Raw genomic sequence first — 11,251 nt, forward strand, 5'->3', positions numbered from 1 at the left:
CTCTCTGATGTTACAGCGTGGAACATCATGGCGTTGCTGTGAAAACCCTGACAAGCAACAAGAATCCTAGAGAGCATCCTTGGCAGTGTGGAGGCTCATCCAGTCCAGACAAAACAGAAGCAAAGCCACATGGCTGGTGGGAATGCAGGAGGTCCTGTGGGGTGGGAGCACGTGCAGATGCAAACTGATGGAGAGGTGTGCTTCAGGGTCAGCCATGAGGTTTTTGAGAATCACATGGGGGATGTCATTCTAAATACATGTATATTCATTAATATAATTAATATATATAATAGAAATATATTTATAATATAATATATAATAATATAAATACTGTATACTCATTTCACCATGTGAGTGGTAAAAATGAGTATGAGCAACCCAGAGAGACCAGCTCCCTGGGGAACAAGTGCTCAGGTGGGATCCTAGAGCCTGGTACTTGGAGCCCAGGGCTCTCTCCATCTTGCTGGGGCCAGAATGCGATCAGGGAATTCAGTGCTTGGCATAAGCAGTCTTGGAAGAAGCAAGAGTTTAGCAGGCTTAAAATTAAGCAATGAAAATAGAAAGAGAGCAATGGTCAATCTCAACTGGGTGTTGGGGCATTTTAAATACAGGATGGTCCTCTATTGTAACCTGTGTAAAGGTTTGCTAATGCCCCTGATATATTGTAGAGGCTGAAAGAAATAGCTTTGCACAGTGGGATAAGCATGCATTTGACTTGGTTCCAGGTATAGAACAGAGAAGAGCCATCAAAACCGGAAGAAAATAGCTGCCAACAGTCCTGTCTGTCTCAGATTATCCTGATTTTCTACTTGCTCTGATAAACCCTGCTCCCTCGTCCCTTCTGATGGAGTCAAGGACAGCATTTCCCTTTGAGAGCAGCTTTTGTTCCAATCAGCATTAACCACGTTTTCTGTGTAGGATATGAAAAGCGTTGGAAAGAAAAATCTCTCCTCCGCTTTCCCCTTGTTTCACTGGCAAGAAATACTGGGTACTGAGAATGGAGGAGACATGGGGTGGAAAGAGGTCTGACCTCTAAGGTTCAGAGTATGATGGCAGACAGAAGCAGCACCTCTAAGATGATATTCAGGAAGGCGTTTTTGATTTGCCATTGGGAGTTACTAAAGGAGTATTGTCCCCTGCTCCTGACTACAGCAACAGGAAATACCAGACCAAGCCTTTTTTCCCCTCCTCCCTGAAAGGACAGCAAGAGGCCAGGTAAGCCTTCACCACCCCTTGGCTAGAAAACATTGTGCTGGGGTAACCGGTATGCATGGACTGGGTGGATGCTAGAAGATGTGCACTATTGAGATGCAAGATTCTGCTCTAAAATAAACCCAGAACCTGAGTGTTTGAAGTTTCCCGACACTGCAAATGGATGCATTTTTGCAACTGTTTACAAGGGGGATTATGTGCGTGCTCTGCTGTCGCAGTGGTTTAATTTGCATGCTCACGTAGCACTGCAACTGGAGTTTTACGGTGCTTTTCCTCCTGTTGTTGGAGGAACACCTTCCCAGGCATATAAAGGACTCTGTGTTGGAATGACCAACTAGGTAAAACCTTTTATAAAACAAGAAAGAAAAACTGGACATTCTAACTGGAAAAATACCAGCTTCAGGCATTTGGGCACTTTCATAGTCCTTTGACATAACTTGGAAATAAACGGTTAAAAGTTGGCTAAGAATACTTGGCCCTAGCCACAGATTAAGCAAAATGTCTATTTTATGCCTTTTTTCCTCACCAGGCTGTTTAAACCTGCTAAGAAATTAGTTTTCACATAGATTTTGAGCTGTATCCATTTTTTCCCCTTCTAATACGCAAAATACTTGGATTTTGAAGAATGATGTAAATTTTAAGCTAGCCAGACAATATATCTAACGGTTATGAAATATGGACGGAGTTCAGGTCATTCTTTGAGGGTAAAGATGCTCAAGCAAGCCACAGTTTGGAGCAGTTCAGTTGAAATACTTTGTTGGCTGCAGCTTTGCTCTGTCCTGTGAATTTCCATTCTTTGCCAGGGTATCCTGGGATAAAGGCTGTCCTGAAGAAAAATAACTTTTAGGTAGTAAATAATACTGCAGTAAGTGCGGAGTATGTGGCATGAGTAAGCTGGATGCCACCTTTCTGGGAAGGCTTGTATTGAAACTTCGAACATGCAGTCTGTGGTTTTGAAGGAGAAGGTGATGGGATTTTGCCTTGTTTGAGGAATTTGATCTTGAACTGAGTAACATAGCCTTTAAAAGCCCATAGTGGTGATGTCTGTCTTTCAGACAACTATGCAGGTGTGTACTTTTGTACCCGAAGGCATCTCTCAATGTGTTTCTTCATGGACTGAGACTCGAGAATGTCACTGAAGTGCAATAATATTGCTTAGGGAAACTGAAAACAGCCTTGCTTTGAAATCCCATCCCCTCGTTGCTAGATGCATCTGAAGGTGTGTGTAATAACTGCCCTTATAGTCATTATTACAAGCTAGATACAGTTGTAAGTAGCTATAAGCTTCTTGGATACCCTAAAAACTGTGGGGATGGAAAGGAGAAATGGAAGGAGGGCTGGGGCAGAAAGAGAACCCTATACATAGACACACATCTGCCCTGTCACACACAGACATGCAGGAGGGGAAAAGTGAACTTGATGAGAAGCCTGTGCTGGGTTTAAGGCAGGGAGTCCCAGGGTGCTATTGCTGTGGACCTGGCAGTACTGTCTAGCTCTTGTGATTGTCCACACGTTTGCTGTTATTGCAAGGTTTGGGTCTGCTTTGGACTGATTATTTAATGTCAGTGCAGAGCGTAAGGGCTGCTGGTTTTCATTTGTAAGAAGAGCAGCATGTTTGTTCATCAGCTGCTGCCAACTGGATCTCAGGACAAAGAGGGAGGAGGACAAGATGTGTAAGTTTTGATGATGAACCCCTTTCTGCCTCAGCAATTTCTTTACAGCAAATGTTTAGTGTGTGAATGGAGGGGGGGAGGATATTTCTTCCCTTCTCACTCAGAAATCTGTCATATCCACAGCAAAATCCATCAGTTCCAAGCTCCTTCCCCTTCCAAAAATCCTTGTGCTCTACTCACGTACCGCATGCCAGGCAGGCAGCTCTGGTACCTTCAAAGCCCCTTGCTCCTCCTTCCTCCCCACCTTTTCAAGGGGGTTCAGATTTGGGATGCAGGTCTCTTTTCTCCTCCCCTCCTTTTCTTTGGTGAATTCATCCCAATCCAACCCTGGAGCCTAGGGGTGGCACCAACGTTGGCAGAGGGAGGGTGAGCTCGTGCCCCTGTGGCAAGGTGAGCCCAGACAATGTGGGTAGAATTCATCTCTCTGGCAAATCTGAAGTCTCCCCAGAGCACCCCATTTTGGTGGCTTGCAGGTGAGGGAGAGATGATAAATGAGTCACAAGAATGCTGTTCTCAATGCACAGTAAGTGCCACAGGGCTCCAGAGATCTGAAAGCGTAACTTCTTGGTACACTGCAAGCAGTCTCTGCCAAGGCAGGGAGTAGCTCCCGTGCTCTCTGACAGCCCAAAAGAAGATAGGGAAGCTGGCATAGTCACAATCATTTTTTTATGACATTTCAGCAAAAGGCCTGTGGCAAAAGACTGTCCAGTTCTCTGTTCCAGCTTCTCGACCATCTATGTCCTTAGAAACACAAAGCTGGCAGGCACAGCATCGTCTTCTGAGCCCACAACAAGAAGTTTGCGAGCTCAGGTCCTTCGTGGACCCTCTCAGATGCTTGTCATTGATCTTGAAGATGCAGATTGGTATTAGCTGAGAAGATTTTTGTTTTCATGAGGTTCAAAGTCAGATTGTGCCAGCAGTGGCTTCAGCTGTAAGTTAAAACAAGTTTTGTCTGGGTGTTATCTGACACACAGCTTCCTAACTATGGAACTGAGATGCCACTTTGGATCAAAACAAAATCCCCCTATATTAACATATTATGATTTACATTTTCCTCCTGTAGAACACTGAATAGAAGCTGCTCTTCAAAGATATTTCATTGAGAAGCATCCATGGATGTTGATGGCAGCTGTCTCTCCTATCTGCTTATAGGATGCAGACATTCTTATGCAGTTTCTAGATAGTACATCTGTATGTTAAAAAAAGATTGGGCTTTCCTCAGCTTTATTAGGTCTGTGACTCTCATTGCTCAGGGATCATGGCACAAATGCTATTTCTTTTTTGCAGGAACAGCACAATCAGGCTATGTGATCTGACTACGCTCTGGACTGAATGGCCACAGTGTTCATCCATAAATACCATCATCTCATGGCAGGAATGAAATAAGCTCATTTGGGTTTTGCAGGTGACTGTCCATGTTACCCAGAGACCACAAAGTATGTGCAGGAGTGTTTGATATGGATCTCACCATGCTTTTAAGGAGAATTCCCCTGGAGGTTGTAGTTTACACTTGACTTACTAATACTTACTTTCAAATGCAACATGTCAGCTCAAAGAGGAGACTTTTAATGCAGACAAAGTCAAATACCAGTGAGTGTGACACTGGAACCGATGCAGATTTCTGGACAGAAACTCTGATCAGTGCAAAGAAGCTACCCTGAAGTTCTTGCTCTCCAACTAGGAAGATGTCAGAGAGCGCACAGCTAAGCAGCAGCCTGGTAAACACAGCGATGTTTGTATTAAACATCTTTGGGGAACACAATTATTTATACTGACCTTGTTTGCCAACTCTTCCAAGGCCCAAGGAGAAAGCCTGCGATTTTGTAAGAAGTGAGGCTCCTTCATTATACTGCTTCCATCTGTCGGGTTAGTTTTTAGGATCCGTATGTATTCATCTCTAGGGGAGCAATGGGGATTTCACAGGCAAGAAAACATATGAATGAAACTTTGTCTGTCAGTGAAGGGTCTAAGAGTGCTTTCATGTGTCATATGGGCACAAACTTAACGACAGGTTGCTGGGATGTGGGCAACTTCAGGTTAGTTCCATGCTATACTGTAGAGCACGTAACGTGTAACAGCTGTATCCAGAAGCATGGATGGATAGATTCATGTGCAAAGAAATCAAAGCCTTTGGGTTACAAGAGGGAAGAGAGGTGAGGTAAACTCTCCCCTTGATGTCTGTGATGATAGTTTCTGTAAGATATCATATAAGGTTGAGATTCACTTGAATGAGAAGATGACATGCAGTAAGTAGTCTGAAGGTATAACCAGATGAGAGCAACCCTAAGCCCAGATAAAGGATATGATTTTCCAAAGTGCTAACGGGACTCACCATTTCCACTTAAGTCCTACTGTAACTTAACGGGATATGTTTCCCTTTTTGGTGCCTGGTGAAACATGCAGTGAGTTAAAGGTGGAGCAGCCGTCACATCTGAAACACAGGCCTCAGCAAGCATCAGCTTGGGCAGAAGCCTATGAGAAACAGCCTGGGCTGCCCAGATCTGGTAAGTGGGGCTTCTTGCGAGAGGTGATGTGATGCCAGGCTTGAGGAGCAGTTCATGTTCACTTTATTGGAACTATTTATTACCTTCTGGAAAATGCAGTTAAAAGTGAAATCACCCATTTGACATAGGGATTATTGGCCCCATCTAATTAAAGTCTGCCTGGGAGAAAAGTGCTGTGGTGAGCGCAGGTGGGGTCCCAGTGAAATCCTTCCCCTGAAATGCCTTCCCATGGCATGTGCAGACCAGGGGAAAGAAAGATGGAATAAAAATGAATAACACTGGCTGCAGGAAAGAGCTGAAATGATATCCTGTTACTCTGAGCGTGTCTCTCCTCATTGCTCTTCCCAGTGGATAGAGTCAGGAGCAGGGCAATGCTGCATTTGTGAGGTAATCCCCAAGCTGTACGCAGAGCTGGCAAACTCATAATGAGTTGTTACTGTTCTTCTGCACTACAGAGGCCCCATGAAGCTGTTTGTCTCTTGTCCTGCTCTTTATATTATTTCAGGTATATTCTTGTGACTTCAGAAGGCTCGGTCAGTCCTCTGCTTGGTGTTGCTGGGCAGGTTAAAACATGCCCAGAAGTCAGATGCGTTGATGCTGATTTCTCCCTGTGCAGGACCCCTGTGCATGGTTAGGGCATGCATGGGAATTGCAAAACCAGGCACTTTCCTTAGGCAGGTTGCTTTGGCAGGGTTAGGACCTGCTCTGAACCTTGCAGCAGCTACAGCGCACGCTCTCTTTGCAACCTAAGCTGCTGGGCACTGAGGAGGTCATGTCCCCTACAATCTGGATGCTGGAGGCTATCCTGCCATCACTGCCTGTGCTAGCTGGCTTAGAGTAAGGTAGCCTGTCTGCTCAAGATGCAAAGACCTCTATGAGTTTCAGTATTGCTGTTCTTGACCTCTTTTATTGAAGGACCTTGAAATGAAGGTCACTCCTGAGTCCCTTAGAAGTATACCCATGGAAGTTAAGAATCAGAATGGTTTGGATTGGAAGGGACCTTAAAGCTCATCCAGTTCCATCCTCCTGCCACAGGCAGGGACACCTTCCACTAGAGCAGGTTGCTCCAAGCCCCTGTGTCCAACCTGCCCTTGAACACTGCCAGGGATGGGGCAGCCACAGCTTCTCTGGGCACCCTGTGCCAGTGCCTCAGTACCCTCACAGGGAAGAGCTTCTGCCTAAGAGCTCATCTCAATCTCCCCTGTTCTGGCAGGTTAAAGCCATTCCCCTTGGCCTGCCCCTACAGGCCCTTGTCCAAACCCCTTCTCCCATGTTTCCTGCAGCCCCTTTAGGCACTGGAGCTGCTCTGAGGTCTCCCCTTAAGGAGCCTTCTCTTCTCCAGGCTGAACCAGCCCAGCTCTCTCAGCCTGGCTCCAGAGCAGAGCTGCTCCAGCCCTCGCAGCATCTCTGTGGCCTCCTCTGGACTCGTTTCAGCAGCTCCACATCCCTCTTGTGTTGGGAAAGTGACATCTTAAGAAAAATCATATTCATCCCATTCTGTAGCTTTTCCTACTCAACCCGACCTGGAACACTTTAGATGAGCAGTGAAGCACATGGTGTGGAGCTATGTTTGTGGTCATGGAGCCCATCTCCATCTGCCTCTTTCTCAAGCCTCTGTACCTGTCTAGGCTCCAATGCTGTGGTGTTGCAATGGGGGAGCTGGTTGTAACATCACTAGAGTAAATTGGTTTTTAATTCAGTATTGCCTTCACGTTGTTTTTTTCCTGCTCTGTCAGCGCTTGGTGCTTCACCTGAGGCCTGGCTTCAGGTACATGATGGAGCACGGAGGACTTTGCTTCTCTTGGAAAGTATGGGCCTTGCTAAGGTAGCTGCAGCTCCCAGTCCTGGGCTCTGCATCACCCCTGGCTCTGCTCCCCCCTATCCATTCGTGCTGGCCCTCCCGTTGCCTCCTGAGATGCATCTGGATCTCTTCTGAGCAGTTAGGTGCAATCTTGGCATATCCCTAAATCACTATGCATGAGTGAAAACCTTGAGAAAGCGGGAGACAAGTAACCTTTCTTCCTTGGTTTGTGAGTTTCAAGGCAGTGTTGGGATTCACTGAGAAATAAGTGGTTTGTGAGCTCTTAAAAGCAAAGGAAGCTATTCCATTTTATGCGATGACGGTGTGTGCCCGCCTTCTTAGGGGCAAAGCAGTTGTGGCATCTCACCCTCCAGTACCAAGCCACGTTCCACTTTTCCCATGGCTCTTTCCAGTTCCATGCAGCTAGTTTACTCTTAACTAAAGCACGCCTTGGAAGGAGGTGGCTTCCCTGCGCTGCCAACAAGGTAGAGCTCTGCAGATCTGCAATGGCAAAGTGGGGAGAGCTTTCTTTCCTTCTGCAGAGCTGGGCTCTTCGGCACCCCCCCATTTATTAACCCTTGCTCTCAAACCTGTTCTCGCTCTCACACCTCCAGAGCTCTGCAGCCACTTCTTGCACCTCCCACAAGTGCACATGCTTTTGCTCCAAGAGCCTCCCTGGATTTCGGACCTGTGTGTGATCAGAATGAATTAAGACTTGGCTGAGGCATGGGATTATTGCAGACCTGTCACTTCACAGTATGTTCCTGTTACAGCCCACACTCATGTCTGCTAGTATTTTAAAGTAAACTTTAATTAGCATCTTCCAAAGGGTGTGAATAAATTGTTTTATTGTTGTTTTAGGTTTGGTTTTGTTTTAAGGAAAAGAGTGTTTACTCACCAAGGACATGTTTCCAAACTCTTCATCCACGCTGGTCCTGGTTTTCTGATAACTCACTGTGCGTATCACTGTAAAGCTCTGCGTAATGCCATTGGTAGGGGCAAGGTTGCTCAGCCGTGGAGTAGGGCCTGACATGGAGGCACATGCAAGCACTGAAGTCTTTTGGAGCCATGTTAGAGCAATGCTGTCAGACTCCTGACGGCCATGTGTCACCCATTGACTAGCAAACTATTCCAATTAAGTGTCACTCTGGGCTAAGCAGATCTGTGTCTGCCTTGGTTTGGTCTAGCAGCTCCTTCACCTGCAGTGTGATGGGCACAGCTTGGGCTGGGTGCCCTCAAAGGTCTTAAACAGCTTCTGTGTAACACTGCTGCAATCCAGAAACACAGGAGAGATCCCCCCCCTTATTGTAAATAACATGTTTGAGATGTTCTTTGCAAGGAGAGTTGAGCATGTTTTCCAGCCTTCATTCCAGAAAGGGTGAATCAGGTATCTGATGGGGTCCAGAGACCTGCTCATAGATAGAAAAGGGACATTTTGTACATGGCTGAATTCCTGCAGAATTTCTTTTGAAACTGCTGAAATTAAGCCTATTATTATTGTGAGAAGGTTTCTACCCACCCAACCTATTTACTAGGCTAAATTTGTGAAAATGGTGGAATAACCGATTGGAGGGGGATGAGCTACAGACCTGTTCATCCTCTTTTTGGGGAGAGCATTAAGGAAGAGCTGAGAAATCAGGCTGGGGCTGGGGTGCTACCTGGTAGCACTGGCACAGAGCAGTGATCCCCACCCCATACCGTCTGTTTTAAAAGGTGGTGTGTGATGTGAGGAAGGTAAACTCACTGCCTGGAATACTGCAGGCAGGAAGAAGTAAACTAGCAGCAGGGGGAAGAGGCTAAATTTAAAGGCCTGGGTGTTTCAGAGGACAGAAGGTGTTGACTTGGGTGAGCTGTGAGGACTCCGTTGGCTTTTGCATTGCAAGGAAATGTACTTGAGCAAATGTGCTGGAATGAAGTATTCAGACAGATAGATTTACTCCTTTTAGTTTCACCCATGCATGGCTTCAGTTCCACCCATCTTGTTTAAACAAACATACTTGGTGGGGATAAGGCAAGGAAAATCCTGCTCTCTGCTTGTGTTTGTTCTTCCCTCTGCTCCTCCAGCAGGGACACTCGAAACACAAATGGAGCTCAAGGCGTTAGGTTTTAACAGATCCAAATCAATTTGATGTGCCCTTAAAAATTCCCGCAGTCATTTCCAGTGGCATCCACAGAGCTGCTAACAGACGAGCGTGTGCCCAGTCACTAGCTGCTGTATGCATTGGTTTTCTCACATTGAAAGCCATTATTTTCCTCTAATGTGACGGCTTCAAGTGTGCCTTTTTGGTGGCATGAACACAAGAGCATCTTTAGAAATTACAAAGTAGTGTTATTTGGAGTATCAACATAGGAGCAGCAGGGTGGTGGAGACGGGTTGTCATCTTGTGCTTCTAAACCAGTTGTTCCGAGTTTCCTGGTGAGACCTGTCAGTGAGTTCCGCATAAAAAGGACCCCTGTAGGTGGCCAAAAAAAGGGATAATGTCTGGAAATCGGAACAACCAATTCTCTGACCCATCAGCTGTGAAAATGGGATAGCAGCAGTTATCAAAAGACACAACCCACTGCTTGAAGGAAGACCCTCTTCCTACTGGGAAGGACTGGAGAAAAGTTAGCCTGCACTGCATCCTAATATGAGATAGAGGGAATCAAGAGAACTTGCAGCCCATGCTGTGCTTACCCACTGGTGTATGGCATTGTTCATATTTGTGTGAAACTAGTATTTGATAGCTTGGAAAAACGGTCTTCAGAATAGGAAAGGATTATTCTATTTGTGCCACTTCTGCTTTCTTCCTTCCCACAAGGTTTCACAGAAGTGATAGTGGGCATGGACCTCAGGAGGTCTGTAATCTAACCTCCCATCTGGAGCAGAACTGTCTCCAACACCAAATCAGGTTGGCCGTGGCTTTGACTACCCAAGGTTTCATCGCTGCTGTGGATGGAGATGTCTATGTCTTTCTGTGTGACCTGTTTGAGGTCTGTGCTATGCTCCTAGTGCAATTTTTATTCCTTATTGTCCAATCTGAACCTTATAAGCTACACTATGTGGCCATTGCCCCTACCTGCCATTACCAAGAAGTGTGGCCCTGTCCTCATCACAGTTCCCCTTCAAATCCTGTGGGCAGGAACTTGACTTTAGAAAGTGACCCCAATTTCCCTTTTGTATTGGCTTTATGTTCAGGGATGATTCTTCATACTCCTTGGCTTTGCTACTGGAGGAGAAAGTGGTTTTCTGTGGCCATGACCTCCCCAGCTGGGGAAGAGCTGTGTCAGATTCAAGCCCTGTGAGAAGGGTGGGAAAGTACATAGGGCAAACTATGTCTCTGAAGAATAGTTCACTTTCTTTCCTCCATGGCTTGTTCTACTGAAGAGGGGAGAGAGGGAATTCAATCACTATTAACAATGATTATCGGTGTACAGGATTATAAAGGACTGAGCTGTTATCAGGAAGCTCTGATGCAAGTTCCTGTTCTTCCCTATTCCCCTTCTCCTGACTCACCTGGTCTGTTTGCTGTGCTTTGCTTCATCCTGGGGGAAGCAGATCACTCAATACATTGCTCACCTCTCCTGTGACCTCTCTGGTGCCACACCTTTGTTGGATGACAGCAACAAAAACAGCACAGAGAATTCCCAAAAGGGTGAGGACTCCTTAATCCCTTCAGAAAACCAACCCAATACTTCATGGGTGGGTCCCTGCTAGTCTCAGGGTAAATTATGATCTCCTTCCTCATCCACAGCTCTCTGCCTTTCCAATCACACTAAACACAAGTGCCAATCCCATGTGCCTCTGGCCCATCTACCTCCTTGTTGGGAAAGGCAGTGCTTCATGGGGACAAGGATCTTACCCTCTAAAAATGCCATCCCTTTTTCTTTTCGTTAGTTCCACTCATGACTATGTAATCATGGGTCAAGTTGGGTGCCTAGCAGCCAGAGAGACAGTCCCCTCACCACCACTGGCTTAGAGCTGTTGGCAGTTTTGCTGTCTCTTCAGGTGATCTCCCTCAGTGTTTTCCTTAGCTGTGCTTCCCTTTGGACCAAATCCTTTGTCTATTTATTTAGCATCT

This window comes from Pezoporus flaviventris, unplaced genomic scaffold, assembly GCF_033815535.1.
Source record: "Pezoporus flaviventris isolate CSIRO_AGI_PZ_B2104156 unplaced genomic scaffold, CSIRO_AGI_Pfla_v1 ptg000001l, whole genome shotgun sequence".
NCBI classification, from domain to species: Eukaryota; Metazoa; Chordata; class Aves; order Psittaciformes; family Psittacidae; genus Pezoporus; species Pezoporus flaviventris.